At 41.7% G+C, this 18,708-nt stretch overlaps 1 pseudogene; it reads right to left on the bottom strand.

The window, feature by feature from the left end:
* Positions 1-5,160: 5,160 nt before the first annotated feature.
* On the bottom strand, positions 5,161-17,706 carry LOC137246001 (T-complex protein 1 subunit eta-like; annotated as a pseudogene).
* Between the last annotated feature and the right edge of the window lie 1,002 nt (positions 17,707-18,708).

The raw sequence follows: 18,708 nt of genomic DNA, 5'->3' as shown, positions 1-18,708 counted from the left end.
TATATTCACCTGCTTTGTATACCTCAAACCATGTTTCTTCCACCAAAGCAATTTTGGGAGCTCGTAAACTTATTAAAAACCTCCTTTTCAAAAATAACTACGAAAGTAATTTAGTCGTATCCGCTAATATGAAATCCATCAAAATTAGAAAAATTCGTAAAATGTTTCAATCTGGTAGCTTGTTTTTGGTGAAATTGTATTTGTTCCCGCAAAAGTCAAGTGGCTAACGTCACACTAAATGGAACTACCACCATTTTATGTACCATGACCCAAGTGGTATATAGGCTGCTGAATTGTTATTTTTTTACAAAAATTGTATATGACAAACAACAACAAGACTCACATGACCGGTTTAAAATCATAGCACGTGCGCCGTATAGGAAACCTTGCAAATTCTTTAATTATTTTATATACATACTAGAAGACCCGGCAGACGTTGTCCTGCCATAAGTTTGGCCAATCTGCATACATTTTAATAAGCTTTTTCCGTCTGACTCTGCCCTCCCCCCCTCTTCACTTTTTCCTAATCCTTTTATTCACTCCTACCTCCGTCTTTTTCGCTTCATCTATCTCCATCTTCGTCTCATTCTATCTCTTTCTCAATCTGCTTCTCTCTTTTCTCTTCTCTCAATTTCTTCTCATTCTTCTGCATCCCTTATTGCCTGTCCAAGAAGGTGGTATGTATTTTATTCCAGTCCCAGTCCGACTCCGAGTCTCAGTCCCAGTCCTAGTCCTAATCCCAGTCCCAGTCCGTCTCTGGTTAATATATTACTCTGTACTAAAGCACTCATCAACAGCTTTCATTTGATATCCATATTGTATAAACACTGTCTAGGCATTCACTGGCCCACGTTTTGGCCTATATCTCGAGATCCTAGTCACCCAGGGGTATGAAAATTGCCCTCTGCTTCCACAGCTTTCATTTGATATCCATATTCTATAAACACATTCTAGGGGTACCCGGGTCCACGTTTTGGCCTATATCTCGGGACCCTAGTCACCCAGGGGTATGAAAATTGCCCTCTACTAAAGCACTAATCAACAACTTTCATTCGGTTTCAATATTCTATAAACACATTCTAGGGATACGCAGGTCCACTTTTTGGCCTATAGCTCGAGACCCTAGTCACTCAGGGGTATGAAAATTACCCTCTACTGAAGCACTCATCAACAGCTTTCATTTGATATCCACATTCTATAAACACATTCTAGGGGTACCCGGGTCCACGTTTTGGCCTTTATCACGAGACCATAGTCACCCAGGGGTATGAAAATTACTCTCTACTAAAGCACTCATCAACAGCTTTCATTATATATTAATATTCTATAAACACATTCTAGGGGTACCCGGGTCCACTTTTTGGCCTATATCTCGAGACTCGAGTCACCTAGGGGTATGAAAATTACCCTCTACTAAAGCACTCATCATATCCATATTCTATAAACACACTCTAGGGGTACCCGGGTCCACGTTTTGGCCTATATCTCGAGACCCTAGTCACCCAGGAGTATGAAGATTACCCTCTACTAAACCACTCATCAACAGCTTTCATTTGATATCCATATTCAATAAACACACTCTAGGGGTACCCGGGTCCACGTTTTGGCCTATATCCCGAGACCCTAGTCACATATTTCAAGTTAGATCAAACTACACACGGGGTGCAAAACAAATTCAAAATCGGTTCAGTAGTTTAGGAGTCCATTGGTCTTAATAGTGTGACACGTGTTTTTTATATATTAAGATATGCATGATAAAATTTTCAAGTTAAATATTTTTTTCGTTTGTCTTTCGAATCTTAAAAATTTAGAATTCAACTAAAATGTAGCATACAATTTTTTTTACCAAAAACGTCAGCTATTTATAAATTCACTAGCAGACACGGCAGACGTTTTTCTTTCCGTGCTACGGTCTAGCTGCAGGGATGATAAACCCACTCCCGCAATCGATGATGATGGAATTAATGTACACCCCACTCGATTATGATGAAGTCAGAATAGAAATAACCAGATTAAACAAGTAAGGAAGGCTAAGTTCGGGTGTAACCGAACATTACATACTCAGCAGAGAGCTTTGGAGACAAAATAAGAGAAAATCACCATGTAGGAAAATGAACCTAGGGAAAACCTGGAATGTGTTTGTATGACATGGGTATCAAATGGAAGGTATTAAAGAGTATTTTAAAAGGGAGTGGGCCATAGTTCTATAGGTGGGCGCCGTTTCGGGATGTCGCCATAAAGGTGGACCAGGGGTGACTCTAGAATGTGTTTGTACGATATGGGTATCAAATGAAAGGGGATAATGAGTATTTTAAAAGAGAGTGTTCCTTAGTTCATAAATGGACGCCTTTTCGAGATATCGCCATAAAGGTGGAGCAGGAGTGACTCTAGAATGTGTTTGTACAATATGGGTATCAAATGAAACGGGATAATGAGCATTTTAAAAGGGAGTGGGCCTTAGTTCTACAGGTGGACGCCTTTTCGAGATATTGCCATAAAGGTGGACCAGGAGTGACTCTAGAATGTGCTTGTACGATATGGGTATCAAATGGAAGGTATTAAAGAGTATTTTAAAAGGGAGTGGGCCATAGTTCTATAGGTGGGCGCCGTTTCGGGATGTCGCCATAAAGGTGGACCAGGGGGACTCTAGAATGTGTTTGTACAATATGGGTATCAAATGAAACGGGGTAATGAGCATTTTAAAAGGGAGTGGGCCTTAGTTCTATAGGTGGACGCCTTTTCGAGATATTGCCATAAAGGTGGACCAGGAGTGACTCTAGAATGTGCTTGTACGATATGGGTATCAAATGAAAGGTGTTAATAAGTATTTTAAAAGGGAGTGGGCCTTAGTTCTATAGATGGACGCCTTTTCGACATATCGCCATTAAGGTGGACCAGGGGTGACTCTAGAATGTGTTTGTACGATATGGGTATCAAATGAAAGGTGTTAATAATTATTTTAAAAGGGAGTGGGCCTTATTTCTATAGGTAGACGCCTTTTCGAGATATCGCCATAAAAGTGGACCAGGGGTGACTATAGAATGTGTTTGTACGATATGGGTATCTAATGAAAGGTGTTAATTAGTATTTTAAAAAGGAGTGGGCCTTAGTTCTATAGGTGGACGCCTTTTCGAGATATCGCCATAAATGTGGACCAGACCTGGAAAGGTACAGAGCCGTCAAAAGATGGAGTTTTTACCTTCGGATTGCTCGCTGGAACACCTGGGCGATTTAGTGCTAACTGCTGCATAAGATTTTTCAACGCTTCTATCTCGGCATCAATTTTGTCTTCGAATTGTAAAATTTTTGCATCCTGCTCTTCCAGTTTCGCAAAGAGCTGCGATGATACCTATTCCGAAATTTGTGTCGACATTTCAGATATACGTGCCTCTTGTGCTTCCAGTTGAGATGACATATATGTTGTAACGAAGCTTTTTAACTACCCCGGTGCTTCTTCAATAAGTGTTTGGGGTATACTCGCCGTGTCCACGGTTCACTTACAATAAATTTGTAATTCGGGACACCTTGCAAATCGTTTTCATTTAAAATTGACTTTATTTCTTTAACTCTATATATTTTATAACTATAATGAAAATAATGTAATAAAAGAAATATGTATTTGTATTCTTCACTTCGCTTTGTGCTTGCTCTATGGTTAGTGGTGGGCTAACGGTCCTCGTGTCCCGTTAGGATCGTCCCGTTAGAACGCCTTGCTGGTCGTTGCCTTGGTGTGTGTAAATGTATTTTTGTGACGTCCTGCGTAGGCGTGTCGTACGGTTAGAGATTGCGCTCTCTCTGCTGCGGCTTATGTCGGTGCGTCTGCGTGCATGTGTGTAACTCTAGTATGGTTGACGTTGTGTATTTGCGTAACTCTGCTGCGGTCAACGTAGTATGCCTGCGTAGCGCTGTTGCGGCCAGCGTCGTAGGTTAGCATGACTCTGCTGTGGCCCACGTGGTATGTTTGCGTAGTGCCGTGGCAGCTAGCGTAGTGTGTTTGCGTAGCGTTGTTGCGGCCAGCGTCGTATGTTAGCGTAGTGCGGTTGCGTAGCGCTGTTGTGGCCAGCGTCGTAGGTTATCGTGACTCTTCTGTGGCCAACGTAGTACGTTTGCGTAGTGCTGTTGAGGCCAGCGTAGTGTGTTTACGTAGCGCTGTTGTGGCCCGCGTCGTATGTTGGCGTAGTGCTGAACCCAACGTAGTGTGTTCGCTATTGCGGCCAGCGTCGTCGCAGGCGGGCGGACGTCGCCTGTTCGCGGGTGCGCGTTACTGCGGTGGGGCCTTTGTTTACGAAGTCTCAAGCGGTGTTTGGTGGTATAATCGACACATTCACCACTTGAGGCCACGATTCACTCCTATGAAACGACCTCTCCTGGTGGTATAACCGACACATTCGAGGGACGCTCCACTGATAGCTCCGGTCACGACACAGCTCCGTGCTAACTAACTGCTGTAATGCTGTGTCGCTCCTTTTATAGCTGTTGTGTTTGGTGTTGCTAGCTCAAATAGTTGCGTTTCCATGGTTACCGTGTTGCTATTACATGTTGCGAACGCTCGTTGTGTTGCTGAGACTTGTTAGTTTGTTGTGTTGCTAGGGCCTTTTGTGACTGGCTGTTGTGTTAAAGCTGTGTTGAATATGTTGTGGGGTCGTTTTGTGTGGGCCAAATTAATGGAAATGTTACGTTTTGGTGTGGGCCGCCGCAAATCACCTGGCAACACTTAGGACAACTGTGTTTCCAGCTATGTCCTTGTAATCCAGAAATAAAAGCTCGTGCGTGTGAATCGCATATAAATAGATGAACATCAAACCGTTTCAAATCGGGGAATGAGCCTACTTTCAAGCAATTTACCCTTAATTGATTAACTTCCTCCGCAAAGTCTTTCAAAAAGCCGTTTGCGTTTGTGGGTTTTTGTTTTCCTGATAAACACGCAATCAAAAAAGGACGCTCAATTGGATCACCGACAATTGATCCTAGAATCGGTCATAGCACTCTCTTCGAACTTTGAAATGGTTTGAGAGCATCACCACCCACATCTATTAATAGTTGGCAAAATAAACGACATATACGATCAGAAGTCACTCGAAGACGATGCCTCAAAACTAACAACCAAACGCTATAATTATCATTTCACTGACACAAATTTTATAGTTTTTTCTTCCGGAGTTAGACACAATCTTTTCATAATATTACTTAACAATTTAAGATTAGAAATTTTTTCCAATTTGTATTTGGACTTACAAGCAACAACAGAATCATGTTTAATTGTACGCCGCACAATCATTATATCATCATGTAACGAAGCTGTTTTTTCCAAAAATTGTTGGGAACTGCCACGTAAAATCAATATACATGTTCTAGCATTTACGCAACCTTTAAATAATTATAAACTATGAAAATAAAATGAATGCCAAACCTACTATCAAACCTTGGAAACTGCGGAAACGTTCACCACCAACTTGACGTTCTTCAAAGTAATCACATTGACCCAAAACACTTGAATTAATATCATTAGCTGCAGTCATAACAGCACCACCACAAGCTTTCATTGTACGTTTCAAATCTTCTTCTGGTACACGAAAAATACTGTCTAGCAACATCACCAATTGGTAGTTTAGATAACACAACATTGGCGCCTTACTTAGCTAGTTTATTGTACAAAATACGCCATTATGCATCAACAATTTTCTGATACTCTTGGACATTATCATCACGTACTTCAGCATTATCACGCTCAGCCTTCATTTCCAATTCTATATTTAATAATGCGATTTATATTTTTTGTATGACGTTGGGTCCATCAAAGGAAAGTACAGCGTCCACAATCATTTTAGAAAAGAAATCTTTTTGTTGATGAATAAGTTTGGAGGACAAATTTTCCAATAAAGTACGTTTTTGTTCCTTTGATTGGCGCTTCGGCATGTACAGCCATATCGTATTTTGGTCATGCATAATTATAATGCTTTACGTATAGCTTTAATGACGATACGTGCATACACGCCTTCGTCAACATATGGCTTAACTTGTTTTAAGATTTCACCTGCCTAAAGTACTACTGAAGTGGTGCCATCGCGAACCTGATAAGAGAAAAGTTTTGATTCTACACGTTTTAATATAACAAAAAACTTACCTCAGCATCTTGATAGTTGGCGATGTCGACTAGAGTTTTACGGCTGGATGCACAATATCTAATAGTTTCATAATGGTTGCACTATTTGAAATTTTGGCCTTACTACTGGAATCAACAATATGCTTGTCCATACTGCGTGGACCTAATGTAGTGCGTACAGCGTCCACAATTGATTGCGAGGCATTGATGTTGGATATGAGTTGAGGTTTACCTTGAGAGCTATCGATACCCAAACATTTTTTAAGCAAAAACACATATGTACCCAATACAAGTTTAGGACGTTCATATTTACCGACACGTTGTCCGGTGTGGCCCAAATGTTGGAAATATTCAGTTGGCACTGTTGAGGGGGTGGCAGTAAAAATTACCTTACTCCTTTTGATGGGACTGCTGCGGTGATGGTGATGTATGGTGGCGATATGGTTGACTTACAGTGACGGTGGCGGCGGCAATAGACCCTGTGCTGATCAACACACATTTTAATGGATTCTGCAACGATTTCTGTGAAGCGGCGATGGACGATTGTGGTCTTTAATTGGCTAAGAAATGCAGCACACCAAGTGTGGAAAACAATGGTTCACTGATGAGATCGGCAAAGATGCATTAACACCGGGAATGTAAGGCGAAATATATATAATATATATATGCGAAAATCGCACGTCACTGCTGACCCTGGAAAACAAGATTCTTCCGAACCGAACTATGAACTTTCGAAATAAGAAAAGGGCACCTTTTAACTTTTATAAAGCTATTTTATATTATACAGAGAGCTTTTCCAATTTTGTGTGTCACAACCGAGAGGATAAAAATATTCGAATGGTAAAAAATGAAATGTCAAAACATTGTATATACATATGTGCATATGTTTTGTCAACCAATGGTTGGGGTTGCCATAGGGGCGAAATATGCTCAAGGTTTCATTTTACAATTTTATGAGTGATAATCCGAGTTTAACGTGAGTATAACGGTTAAGAATTATACGTATTCTAACTAATTCATAAATATACGTTTAAATTCAAAATATGTTTAAATTCAATAGAAGATATGCAATAATATATATTGAAGCGTATAATAATTCAAAATTGTTTATAAATCCAATGTTCTTAAAATAAAAGGGTTGGTTGTTGGCGACTACGACAGTCGCTCAAACATCGTCCCCGCCCTAGGCGCGTTCAGAGGCTAGAGCCTCATGCAGCTCTTGAAGAGTCCGTAAAGCATCGCGTACGAGGAGGTCTGAAACCTTTCTCCTAAAAGTGGCAACCTGCAGCCCTTGAGCAGTGCACCAAACGGTGCGTCGGGCGGCAGTGGACGCCGACGGTGGTGCGACGATAGCTGGACGAGACCGAGAGGGAACTGGGCAAGAGCGGGGTCGCACGATGGGCGCAAAGGGTACCTGAGGTGGTACTACTTGGCGACCAGGCCGGGGTGCCTAGGTATGATGTAGGATGCTCGGGGTTGCATCCCGTCGATGCAGCATAGAGTGATGTCGTAAGCCGCAAGTTCGGCAGCGATCATGCGAGCTGCATTCATCTGTGGCGTGCGATAGAGCTAAGCAATTTATACAGAATTTATGCGCCCTCCATCGTCCATCGTTGTGGCGGTTTCATTTTCCTGAAGACGCTGCATTTGCGAAGAGCGTGGTTGCGTGTGCATATTCGGCATCGTCGGTAGTCCATTTGCAGCGGCGGGCTGCGCGCGACAACTTCTGACCGCAGAGAAAGTCGGGGTGCCGGTTGCGGGGCGCGATCCATGACAATCTGAAATGACAGATATTTTAGGCGAGAGCTGCTAGGCTTCGCTTTGAGGGAGGAAATACAACTTTACAAGTGGGCGCTTGAGGGTGCCGGTTTGAGTGCGAACGTCGACAACGTGTATGTGACCGTCTGACCCGGGATATATTTTTTCAATGCGTCCTAGACCCCACTCTGTCGGGGAGGGGGGGGGGGGGGGGGGGGGGAGTGAGTCGTCGTGAATACAAACGCATTCACCGACTTTGGGTAGAGTTTGTGGATTTTTCCACTTTTGCCGTTTCTGCAGATTCTTTATGTAATATTCTTTCCATCTTTTGCTGAATTGGTGATGGATGCTTTTTACTTTTTCCCCACGGTTCATAAGGGACAAATCTGCTTGATCCACTTGGCTGGGAGTAAGAGCAATGAAGTCGGAGGGGTCTTGAGATGGAGGCGAAATCGGACGAGGGTTTAAAACGGCTTCTTTTCTTACCAAGAGGGTGGCAAATTCTTCAAATGTGAAGGTATGAGTTCCTGCGGTCCTTTTAAAATGGAATTTGAAGCTTTTTACTGCGGCCCACCCATATGGGGAGCATCGGGGGGAATAAACTGCCAATTAATACCTTGAGGGGAGTATTTCTGGATGACTTCTTGGGAGGCAGTTTTCAGGAAGTCGACAAATTCCCTTTTGGTTGCCCTTTTGGCTCTTATACACGTTTTGCCATTATCGCTCATCATTTTCGCTGGGTATCCGCGACGTCCGACGAAGCGAGCGAACGCTGCGAGAAAAGCGTTAGTTGTTAGATCGGAGCACAACTCAAAGTGGACAACCTTTGTAGAGAAACAGACAAAACGTAACTTTTTAGTAGGGTGTGAGACCTTAGCATAGAGGCTTTTACGTGAAAAGGCCCCGCAAAGTCAACACCGGTAATAGTAAAAGGCGGAGCATAAGTGCACCGTTCAGGGGGCAACGCTGCCATGATTTGCGAGCGCATCTGCTACTTATGGAGGGTACAGGTCTTACATTGGAGTATGCATTTCTTTATAAGGGGTTTGAGCCGCGGGATATAGACTTCCTGCCTTAGGCATTGTTGCAAGAGACGTGCCTCGGCGTGGAGAAAAAGCTCATGCAGGAATCCGGGATGATGATAGGGTGTCGTTCATTAAACTTCATGGTCGAATGGGCTAATCTCCCATTCACCCGAAGCAGGCCATCTTTGTCGAGATATGGACTAAGTGCCAATAGGGGGCTTCGTTTGTCTATCACCTTGGAGTTTTCTAAACATGCCTTTTCACGGGGAAAGAAGCGGGTTTGTGTCAAGGCTTTTGTTTTACATTTTTCTGTATGGAGATCATCGTAAGAGAGAGTGAAGGACGCGGAACATGTACCTCCTGTTCGATGACTCAGGTTGCGAATGAATACTAATACATATGCCATTACCCTAAGGGCTAGTGGAAAAGAGGAGAATCGGTCGAGAGAATCTGGTTCATCTTCCGTGGCGAGTAGAGCTTCAACTCGGCGTACCTCCGGTGGGTTGGTATTTCGTAGAATGCGTTTTGGCCAGGCTTCCGAGGGCAAAGTCAGCCACTCAGGGCCATACCACCATAACGGAGAACTAGCCATGTCGATGGATTTACATCCTCTCGTGCCCAGTTCCGCTGGGTTGTCGCGCGTGCCGAAATGTTTCCAAGACGCATTTCCGACGAAGTCCATTAATTCAGCGGTGCGGTTAGAGACAAAGATCTTCCAAGTATGGGGGAGTTTTTCCAGCCATGGTAGAACTATTTCCGAGTCAGACCACAGTGTTACTTTTGTAATGAAGATGTTGAGGTTTGACTGGACTACAGCAACGAGACGTGCCAAAGAAGAGCCGCGCATAGTTCTAGCCTTGGCAGGCTGGAAGTGCGAAGGGGTGCAACGTTACCCTTGGAAACCAAGAGATGGGGAGGTATTGGTATCGTGAGTGGTCCGAACATATATATTGGCGCAGTATGCCTTTTCCGATGCGTCACAGAATCAATGCAGTTCTACTTGCTGGTTGGGGTTATATTTGACCCATCGGGCGATCTTAATGTTCGAGATACCGTATACATTTTTTGTGAATTGAGACCACTTTATGAGACGGAGGGGTTTGACTTCTTCATCCCAATCGGTTCCGTCTATCCACAACTCTTGAAGGAGAATCTTTGCCTGAATCATTATCGGCGTAAGCCACCCTGCGGGTCAAAAAGTTCAGCGACAGAGGAGAGGATCTGACGCTTTGTCCTAGCAGACGACAGGGGTATAGAGTCGACTGTGTACGAAAAGGTGTCGGTGAGGGCGTTCCATTGCATGCCGAGAGTTTTGCCGTTACTTGTTTTCTCGAACTCTAAGAGATTTGTGTCAAGCAAGTCCTCTTTGTCGATATCCTTCAGAACACTAGGGTGGCTGGCCGTTATTTTCCGTAGTTGGAATCCTGCTGAACCGAGCGCTTGGATGACTTGAGAGAGAGACTCTTCAGCCGACATAATATCATGGCTACCAGAGAGAATGTCATCTACATACGTTTCTTTGGTCAAGTTAGGGACGGCTTTGGGGAAAGTTTCTTCTACATCTTTGGCGAGTTGGTGAAGAGTGCATATAGCGAGGTAGGGGGCACAGTTCACACCAAATGTGACTGTTTTCAGACGATAGTCTTTTATGGGGTCGCTCGGGGCCGAGCGAAAGACGATCCTCTGTTAGTCTCTGTCGCCTTCGTGCATTATAATTTGACGATACATTTTTTCTACTCTCCGTTGAAAACAAACTGGTATGTCCTCCATTTGAGAATAAGGAGCATCAGATCCGGTTGGAGGGTAGATACGGTATAGAGAACATCATTAAGAGAATATCCTGATGCCAATGTTTTCGAGGCGTTAAATAAGACCCTTACCTTTGTGGTTTTTTTCTCGGGCTTTATAACCGCAAGATGAGGGGAGATAAAACGAGGCGCATTTGCCTTCGTTGAATTTTTCATGGGAACCCGTTTCTTCCATAAGATCGAGGGTGATGTATTCTTCTAATACATTATCATATAGTTCCTTGAGATTTCCTCTTCTGGGGAGGGTTTTTTCCATCCCTAAAAACTGTCTGAAGGCCGAGGGGCATGAATTGGATAAGGAAATCGCGTCAGGGAAGCTAGGCTTAAAGGGGAGCCTGACTACATAACGTCCATTATCCGCGCGGGTAGTTGTGCCTGTGTAATAATTTTCACAAAACTCATCTTCAGGTGTTTTGTCATTGAAGCTGGGTATTTCTTCCAATTCCCAAAGCTTCCGTAGTAGGGAGCTGAGTTCGCTATTAGTACCTCTGAGACTTGTATGAAGTAGGAGGTTACTTCCACGGGCGTCTTGCCGCTGATGATCCATCCAAAGATCGTGTTCTGAGCTAGCATATGGGGTGAGAGCTTTTCAACGCCTTCCTTAATTATCTGGGGGATTATGTCTCTACCTAGAACAAGATCTATTTGGGATGGAGATTGACAATTCGAATCCGCGAGGTTAAGGTGCGCCTATTTCGCTTTGAGTTCTTTGGTCATTTGGAAGTTGGGGAGCATTTTCGTCAGCCGATGTAATACTATCGCTTCTGCATTGATTTTTTTGCATATCGGCGGAAACAAGGGTCAGGGAACACAGTTTATTTGAGGTTTGCACTACTATCCCTTCCGTGCTAGAGATTTCAAACTTGGAGGGTTTATAAGGGAGTCTGATCCTGTCTTGGGCTCTTGTGGAAATGAAGGTTCTTTCAGATCCCTGATCTACGAGAGATCTAAGCTTGAATATCTCCCCTCTATGTTCTACCGGGACGATAGCCGTGGGAAAAATTACTTTACAATCAGTTTCTGCACAGAACGGTTGCACCTGGCTATTCTGAGAGCAGGAAGGCCCTTCATCTATAAGATCGGCTTCATCCGGGGTTGTATCGGATGAGTTAATGGGGTTTGTCGTAGTGGTTTGGGGGTTGTCCTTTGCGCTCGGGAGGGTTGTCTCTTCGGCGTGGGTGAAGTGTCTTCATGAAGCACTGAGTTGTGCCGATCCTGACATTGAATGCAGGTTTGAGTGCTAGGACAATATTTCAACATGTGTGACTGGGAGAGACAATTGAAACACATATTGTTTTCTTTGACAAACTTCCTGCGGTAAGAGCTAGACAATTTCTTAACTTTGAAACAATTTATCAAAGGATGAGAGGAGGTTTTGCACATTGAGCATTTGTACATTGTTCGATGCTCTGTCGTGTGAGACTGGGTGTGGGAGGTCGATTTACTTGGAAACGAGTGTGCCTGCTGGGGTTTAAATGGCGGCCTAGTTTGAGGGGAGCGAATTTGCTTTTACTTGGGCGCCATTGATCAACTCTTTCTACCACTTCGTATCGAGTTGTGAGAAACTGGCCCATTTGGAACCAGTTGGTAAATTCTCTTCTGGAGGTTAGAGATTTCTCCCACAACGTGACTGTATTTTCCGCGAGTTTAGAGGTAACGAGGTATATTAATATTGGATCTCAATTCTCCGTGGACATCTGTTGCGTGGCGAGAATCTGAAGACAATTATTGACTGAGGTTTGCAATTTTGGATGTCTTCACTGTTTTCCGTAGTGAAAGTTTTTAATTTCATCAGTGCCCGTATTTGGTTATCTACGAGAACTCGTCAGTTCTCGTATCGGGACTTTAGGGCTTCCCACGCTAAGGCGAAGTTTGCGTCAGTCAAGGGGAATTGATTGACTATTTGAGCTGCCTTTCCTTGGGTTTTGTATCTAAGGTGATACAATTTTTGTGCTTGGGAGAGTTTGGGGTGGGAAATTTAGACCGCTGTGAACATGTCACGAAATGAGGGCCATTTTTCATAACCACCATAAAATATTTCGGTATCGCAGGGAGGGATTTTTAGCGAAATATCGGAGTTGTCGGATTGACCTGAAGCTGGTCTTCGATCTGGGCTTTTGTCTCTTCATACGCTATGAGACAGGACCTGTATTTGCTATTAGCAGATGTTGAAAAATCTTTGCGCAGGTCCTGGTCTGAGGTTTCGACAATTTTATCGAAAGCGTGTTGGACTCTATTCCAGAATTTTTCGATGTTCGAATTTTTTATATTGAGGGAAGATCAGTGTTGTCTTGGAGGGACATCGATCTAAACCGAGCACAATAATCCATGAAATTGTCCGTTTCAGATATTTTGGGGGCAGACGAGAATTTAAATATTTTAATCGTTTTACTTTGTCTGGTTTCCTCGTCACTCATTTTTGAGCTTAGTTTTATGACGCTTAGAGTTGAGAATTAATAAAATTTAACTTAGAGAGAAAAACTTGTATATTTTTTTTGAAGAGAGAGTATTTGCTTTTAACAATGTGAGGGAGTCACGTTAAATTGCAAAGGAGAGGATAATTTTCAAAATCAAAAAAAAGTTTTTGAGTTAAATTTTATTTGAGGGGTGACCGATCGAGTTTGACCACTGTGCCGCGTTTGCACTGTATTTAATGCGTATATATGGGGGAGATATAAATATACGTGGGAAAAATGCAATATGTGTATATGTAAATATAATGAGTAATTATTTAATTTCACTATCGATATTTTTTGTGGACTGTATTAGAGGGATACAGAGTGAAAGTAATAATAACGACGTTTCGGGGAAAATATAGCTTTACAAGAGAGAGACTAAATTTGTTTTTATTTTTTTTAGACGCTGGTGTACGCACCGAACCACTCTTGTACCACTGTATGGGATTTTATATTACCGCTTATTTGTGTAATTAATTTTGTGTATGCGTTTGTATAAATGTGTGAACGCAAGACAAAATTTTTGCTCAATATTTATTCAAGTGGGGGAAAATGAGAAATCTGCAGAGGTTTTGCAGTATATTTAATTAGCGACTAGAGATATTTTAATTTAAAATGAGAAAATTATAAAATATTTAGAGGTTTGTCGCATTAAAATATAAGGTGTGCCTTTAGCAAGTGTGCCCACTGTAGCTAACTACTTAGTTTTTCGTAGTTTGCTTTGCACATATACTGTATTGAGTTTTGCAATATGGGGTTATTGCTGTATATATATATATATATGTATATATACGAATTGGTATGTGCAAGTTTTGGCGGGAAATTGAGAAAATTTGGCGGGAAATGAGGATTAATGACGGGAAATAATAATCCTCGAAAATGAAATTTTTCTTTAATTTTCTCTTTTATGTTCTTTTCCGTACTGGGAAGTGGGTATAAAAAATAAATGTAAGGCGCGATAACCTCCGAAGAGATCTAAGGCCGAGCTTCTCTTCCAATTTGCGTCGTGCTCCTCTTGATTTTTCCCTACAAATTGGCCGGACGGGACCTACATGTTTTATGCCGACTCCGAACGGCCTCTGCAAGGCAGATGAGTTTTCACTGAGAGCTTTTCATGGCAGAAATACAATCGGAGCGCTTGCCAGACACTACCGAGGGGCGACCCCGCTTAGAAAAATTTTCTTCTAATTGAAAAATCTTATTTCTAAAATTTTGATGTTGCTTTGGCCGGGAGTTGAACCCAGGGCATACGGTGTGATAGGCGGAGCACGCTATCATCACATCACGGTTTTTGGTAAATGGGTATTTATTGTGTCGCTGGCTGCTTGATGGCGTCGAACGACCACTGTTTAGGGGGTGGCAGTAAAAATTACCTTACTCCTTTTGATGGGGCTGCTGCGGATGCGACTGCTGCGGTGATGGTGATGTAAGGAGGCGATATGGTTGACTACGCTGACGGTGGCGGCGGCAATATCCCCTATGCTGATCAACACAAATTTTAATGGATTCTGCAATGATTTCTGTGAAGCGGCGATGGCCGATTGTGGTCTTTAATTGGCTAAGAAATGCAGCACACCAAGGGTGGAAAACAATGGTTCACTGATGAGATCGGCAAAGATGCATTAACACCAGGAATATAAGGCGAAATATATATATATATGTATATATATATATATGCGAAAATCGCACGTCACTGCTGACCGTGGAAAACGAGATTCTTTTATTATTAACTATTCCGAACCGAACTATGAACTTTCGAAATAAGAAAAGGGCACCTTTTAACTTTTATAAAGCTATTTTATATTATACAGAGAGCTTTTCCAATTTTGTGTGTCACAACCGAGAGGATACAAATTTTCGAATGGTAAAAAATGAAATGTCAAAACATTGTATATACATATGTGCATATGTTTTGTCAACCAATGGTTGGGGTTACCAGAGGGGCGAAATATGCTCAAGCATTCATTTTACAATTATATTTGTGATAATCCGAGTTTAAAGTGAGTATTACGGTTAAGAATTATACGTATTTCAACTAATTCATAAATATACGTTTAAATTCAATAGAACATATGCAATAATACATATTGAAGCGTATGATAATTCAAAATAGATTATAAATCCAATGTTCTTAAAATAAAAGGGTTGGTTGTTGGCGACCACGACAGTCGCTCAAACAAATATGGATCAATGAACACAAGTAAAAGTGAAATATTTTGTTTACCATCTGTTGTTACTTTACACATAAGACATTGGAAACGCGACCAGCATCTACAAATTGCACATTAGCCTTGCAACGACTACATCTAATTAGACCCAATTCACCAAAATTTACAATGGGTGGCTCATATTCACCCTCAACCATGCGTTCCATTGGTGAGATGGTAAGTGTAAAGGACAAAGCTGTTGTTTTTAATAAATAAGCTGTTGCAGGACGCAATACAAAAAGGCCTGCAAACGAGAAAGATCAATGTAATTACCAAACAAAACATTAATTTCAAATATCAATACATAACGTAACGTGGCGAGGAGTTACCCTGATCTTGTACCACATATTTTGTGGTCACCAATGGTGGCAATAAACCTTGTTGATGAGTAATAAAATCACCACCAGCGCTGATTTTCAATGATAACGCTTATCGTATTTGGCATTTGATCGGGATCTAAACAGCGTTGGGCTGCTGTTGTGGCTGTTGATATATACCAGTACCAGGTGCAGGTGATTGCTAAAGAAAATAATACAAAAATAATCATCAGCAAGATTTGAAATAAATTAGTTGTACTAGCATACATTATAATCAGGACGTCCGGGTATTAGGGGTTGACCCGGCATGGGTGGCTGACTGGGCATTGGCGCCTGTCCAGGTTGTGTTGGTGGCATCACATGACCCACATGCATCACATATAACCACATGGTTGTTGTAGAGGATAACCTGGCTGTTAAGGTTGTGGAGGACAACCAGGTGGACAAGGTTGTAGTGGATAGCCCGACTGTTGTGGCATTGGCAGATAGGTTGTTGCTGCTGCTGTCGTGACATTGCATAACCCGGTTGCTGTTGTTGTATATATCTTGGCATAACTGGATGTGGTGTTATTGCCCCACCTGGTCCAGTAGATGCGGGCGGCATACCTGGAGGACCATGTTGATAATGGCCACCAAATGGCTGGTGTGATGAGGTGGATCGGATTGTGACTGCATTAGACCAAACTGTCGTGGCATTGGACCCAGTTTCGGTGGCATTTTCTGTTCACCTGTTTGCTGGTATGGAGATGTAACACCGCCTGCAATTGATGTTGGTGGTGTAGCTGACCAGTTTGAGGAGGACCAGTCTAGAAAAATAACAAAATTTATTAGACAAAAAATTATTTAGAAATATATGTTTGCGTATACTGCTTATTTTGGTGGTGAAATATGAGGCAAGCCAGGTATATTTGTGCTATTTATAGACATCTGATTGGGACCACCAGGCACAGATTGCCCCCGCGGTGTCGTTGCTAGAGGCGCTCGAGAATACATGAAAGTTGGCGCATTGGCTCGAGGCTTCAAATTGGATTTGCGAAATATCTGTGCAATTATTACACCTATTCAGATTTGCATGAACGTTTTATATTTACCTGCAATAATTATATATACATATTCCATAATATTTAATGCTCCAAAATTAGCACAGGTCTGCAGCTAAATCCGCGGAAATAGGTTTAGGCCAGGGAATGAACACGATATACACTCAAAGTTTAGCAAATGAATGCCAACCACTTTAGAATTCCTTACAAGCAATTTAGCAGCACAATAAGTCGTAATTGTATCACAATCGCACAATATAAATTAAATTAAATCTCTTAACAACATTTTTGCATCGCCGATATGGAACGCTAAATTAGCAATGGCGGATTCGCAGACAATTTTTTTTGACGTCTTTGAAGGTACGTACCATGTAAGAAAAGGCAAGCATATATGAATGGGACATTGCAGTTAGGCCATCTAATTTTTTCATACCACCAATTGTGGAACAATGTTGGATTTTTTGTTGTTGGTCGCCATTTTCGGTCACTAGATTTTTTCTGGGAATAGCTATCACTATTGTTTAGGTCTGAACCTAAATATTTATATCTATTTTACACGGCCACCCCAATGCATAATTCATTTAGTTGCACATATGTATTTACATAAATACACTGTCATGTATTGCTAACACGCATGCATACAACCTCATATTGTCACTCACCTATATAAGTAGCATAACACGGGTAACTGAGTTTTCCATCGGATAACAAATATCCCTTGGAAAACCCCCGCAAGATATCCGGCCCGACACAATGGAGATCATTTTCTTGTTTGCTGTTCTATTTCAACCACGGAAGAAGAAAGTCGCTGCTGCTGTCACGCCACATATCGAAGGAAAAATATTGTACTAAATTAATACAAAATAAACTAATTATTGTCATTACTACAAATATTTGCCTTTTTATTCCTTTTTCCATATATATACATATATTCTCCGTACTACCACGCACCGTGCGAGAATATACATTGGTCCTGTCTCACCGAGAGACATTTTACAAGCGACCAGAGCAGATACAGTCCACATCACAGAAAAGGCATTCTACTATTATTAATTTTGGGCAATAACACTTCAACACAAGACCTTCGAGAATTTTTAACAACATTCCAACAAGAACCACCACCACAACAAAGAAAGCGGCAAAAACGACGCAACAACAAAACAAGGTACGTGGTTACATATTATAGCGCACCGTGACAAATATTTTTTTTAAGTGAATTGTGTTCATACGGCCTTTTGTCTATCAGCTATATCCCCCCCCCCCCCCCCCCCCCCCCCCACCCGCGGTAAGGTATAGCTGACACAGCTTAAGGTAACATAGTGCAGTTTTTTCAAGCAAATTTTCTTTTAAATTGAAACTGCACTATTTTCTGTTTCACATAACCATACTTCCATTTGGGAACTTCAGTTTTGTTAATTTTCAACAATAACAAAAACACACTGTTTTATGTGCATAAGTTTTTGCTTTGATTTTGATCATAAAAATAGAATAGCGATATATTTGTCACAATCACTCCGAAGTCTAGTTATTTTGTTGAAATACATATAAATACAAACAATTCATTTATTCCTGTCAAATTTGGGTGGCGAACCCGCGTACGTATTTAATTTACACTGAAACAAATATAAGAAAAATGTTTCTCATTTATTACGGTGTTAATTAATTTGCGTTGCTGGGTCATATAGGTGGTTGCTATTTTTTTTGCTAATTAAATTTAAATTACACATTAAATTGCCTTAATTTTTGTATTGTATTCATATACAAAAATGGAATCCTTCATACAAAAAGCAGAAGCGATCTTGGAATTCGAAACGGATTTCAACGATCAACCCACAGCTGACCACTCCATAATTTCCATAAGTATTCAGCAGGGTGAATTTAAAATTATGTGGGAAAAGCTAAGGGCTGCATATGAAGAATCTACCTCCTCAACTCAGGGGCTACAAGCAAAAGAACTTTCTTCAATTAAAAAGAAATATAAACTGTCTTACCAA

This window comes from Eurosta solidaginis, chromosome 3 (assembly GCF_040869045.1).
Source record: "Eurosta solidaginis isolate ZX-2024a chromosome 3, ASM4086904v1, whole genome shotgun sequence".
Classification (NCBI taxonomy): Eukaryota; Metazoa; Arthropoda; class Insecta; order Diptera; family Tephritidae; genus Eurosta; species Eurosta solidaginis.
Note: the sequence above shows the minus strand (reverse complement) of the source record. Positions and strands in the feature narration are given on the sequence as shown.